Source organism: Rattus rattus, chromosome 1 (assembly GCF_011064425.1).
Source record: "Rattus rattus isolate New Zealand chromosome 1, Rrattus_CSIRO_v1, whole genome shotgun sequence".
Taxonomy (NCBI): domain Eukaryota; kingdom Metazoa; phylum Chordata; class Mammalia; order Rodentia; family Muridae; genus Rattus; species Rattus rattus.
In genome coordinates this window covers 146,800,834-146,803,669 of record NC_046154.1, presented here as the reverse complement: position 1 = coordinate 146,803,669, position 2,836 = coordinate 146,800,834, and the positions used below count along the sequence as shown (strand labels likewise).

Below are 2,836 nucleotides of genomic sequence, written 5' to 3'. Positions count from 1 at the left end.
TGTTCTTTTAGGTCTGTGACTCCCCTCATACAATTCATATTGCATACTTACACTTTGCATAGTTGAAGAACTCATGTATTCAGAGTTCTTTCCCATAGCCTTAAAGGCTGTCCTAAAGGTCACAATGTTTACCACTTTGTTAAGGACATTAGTCATATCCCCACCTCTCAGACTCATGCTGTTTCTAATAATCATGGAATCATTAATTTTGACAGGGAGAACATTCCCCAATAACCTTGTCAGGGAGAATATTTCACAAAGAAGGAACACAAAGTAAATTATATACCTTATTATACAAACAAGCCTTATGCCTAGAAACTATCAACACTCAAGGAGGCCCTGTCCTGCTGGTTCTGCTCCAGGGGCTTCTCGCATTGTCTCTCCTGCCGTGGCTATTCAGAATTTGGGAGTTTGCTAGATATAATAAACAAAACTACACCTATAAAATCTTAGGTAACAATACGATTGTCCAATCAAGAACCGGAAAATTTTAACATCTGTCGACATACCAACACAGGCAAGGGAAATCTCAGGAGGCCCTACCTGTAGATGAAGAACTACAGGAAATTAGTGTTTGCTGAGAGCAGGAGAATTAGTCTTTTCCAGGAGTGAGTCCCTTAGCTGGTTTTCTAATACCAAGTGGCCATTCTTTAAAATGGTATACACGTGAGCAACACTAAACAGATTTGGCAAATTATCTATATTTTTATACATATATGGATACATTCAATAATAATGATCAAAGAGGTCATAGATTTGAGAGAGAGTGGGAGAGGTTGCAAGGACGAGAGGGAGGGAGGAACGATGTGAATACACTATACATGTATGAAATTTAAAAAATAAATTTGATAAAAAGGAAGCATTGAAAAACACAAACTAAAACAAAGCAAAGAATGTATTGTCAAGGATGTGGATGAAAAAGAGTACTCACATACTGCTGGTGGGTGGGACTGTAAAAAAGTCCAGCATCATTATTACATTTTATGAAGGTTTTAAAAAAATACGATCTACTCTGGCCAGTTATACTGCATGAACATTTGGTTAAAGGAATCCAAAACAAATATGCCATCTGATGTTTTTTCTCATCTTAGCTTTCTAGTTTTAGAGCTTTACTAAAACTATGTCTTACCTTTATGACATGAAAATCTGAAATTGTCTAGGCTAACAAAAGAGAATGTCGGAGGGACAAGAAAGAGAGGCTGAGACGTTGAGAATCCATTAATCTACACAATATAAAGATGCTTTATGTCTTAAAAATAATTTTATGGTTTGATCGGTAGCGGGAGTGGAGAGTAGACCCCAGAGAGCCAGAGAGCCTTGAGAGCTCCACTGCCACCGCTGGCCTAGTCACCATAACACCGAGAAGGAGCCGCAGCTGTCGCCACAATCCCCAGTCACCATCACCACAACCAGGAGCAGCGAGGTTGAGACCCAGCAGCAACCGCACCAAGCTGGGGCAGCCTCACATCTGTGGCGCCCACAGCGGCTACAAGAAAGTCATTGCAACGAAGGTTTTGTGAACAGTATAATGTTGTTCAATGTAAGGAATGAATACAGTTTCATTGACAAGAATGACACCAAGGAAGACGTATTTGTACACCAGACTGCCATAAAGAAGGAAAACCCCAGGAAGAACCTTCGCAGTGTAGGAGATGGTGAGACCGGAGTTTGATGTTGTTGAAGGAGAAAAGGGTGCGGAGGCAGCAAATGTTACCGGCCCTGGTGGAGGTTCAGTTCAAGGCAGTAAATACGCAGCAGACAGTAACCATTATAGGTGCTATCCACGTCGTAGGGCTCCTCCAGGCAATTACCAGCAAAATTACCGGAATAGTGAGAGTGGGGAAAAGAATGGGGGATCGGAAAATGCTCTCGAAGGCCAAACCCAACAACCCAAGCCCTATCGCAGGCTAAGGTTCTCACCTTACTACATGCAGAGACCCTATGTGTGCTGACCACAGGATTCCAAACCCCTGGGCAAGGAGAGTTGATGGATGATGCTAACCACCAGGGTGCAGGAGAGCAAGGTAGACCGGTAAGACAGAACATGTATACATTTACTGACCATGATTCCTCAGGGGCCCTCAAGGTAGACCAGTAAGACAAAGGATGTATCGGGGTTACAGACCACGATTCCACAGGGGCTCTCCTCTCCAAAGACAGCCTAGAGAGGATGGCAGTGAAGAGGACAAAGAAAATCAAGGAGATGAGACCCAAAGTCAGCAGTCACCTCAACATCGTCGGTATTGCTGCAACTTCAATTACTGAAGCAGACACCCAGAGAACCCTAAACCACAAGACGGCAAAGAGACAAAAGCAGCAAATCCACCAGCTGAGAATTTGTCTGCTTCCGAGGCTGAGCAGGGCAGGGCTGAGTAAAAGCCGGCTTACCATCTCTACCATCATCCGGTTGGTCATCCAACAAAAAGAAATGAATACGAAATTCCAGCAATAAGAAATGAGCAAAGATTGGAGCTGAAGACCTTAAGTGCTTGCCTTTTGCCCATTGACCAGATCCACTAGAACTATCTGCATTATCTATGCAACATGGGTTTTTATTATTTTTACCTAAAGAAGTCTGTTTTTGGTCATGACAAACATGTTTTTCTTTTTGTTTTGTTTTGTTTTTTGTTTTTTTAAGAAAAAAAAAAAGGCCTGGTTTTTCTCAATATACTTTTAACGGTTTTTAAATTGTTTCATATCTAGTCAATTCAGATTTTTTAAGAACTAATTTTTAATTTGCAATAAAGTTTGCCGCTTAGTTTTTCAAAAGTCAGCAAACTTTAAGCACCATTATTAAGGTCTTAAATAATAATAAAATAATTTAAAGTAATGGTTT

At 41.1% G+C, this 2,836-nt stretch overlaps 1 pseudogene; it reads left to right on the top strand.

The window, feature by feature from the left end:
* The first annotated feature begins 907 nt into the window (after positions 1 to 907).
* LOC116905097 lies at positions 908 to 2,476 on the top strand (annotated as a pseudogene).
* The last annotated feature ends 360 nt before the right edge of the window (positions 2,477 to 2,836 follow it).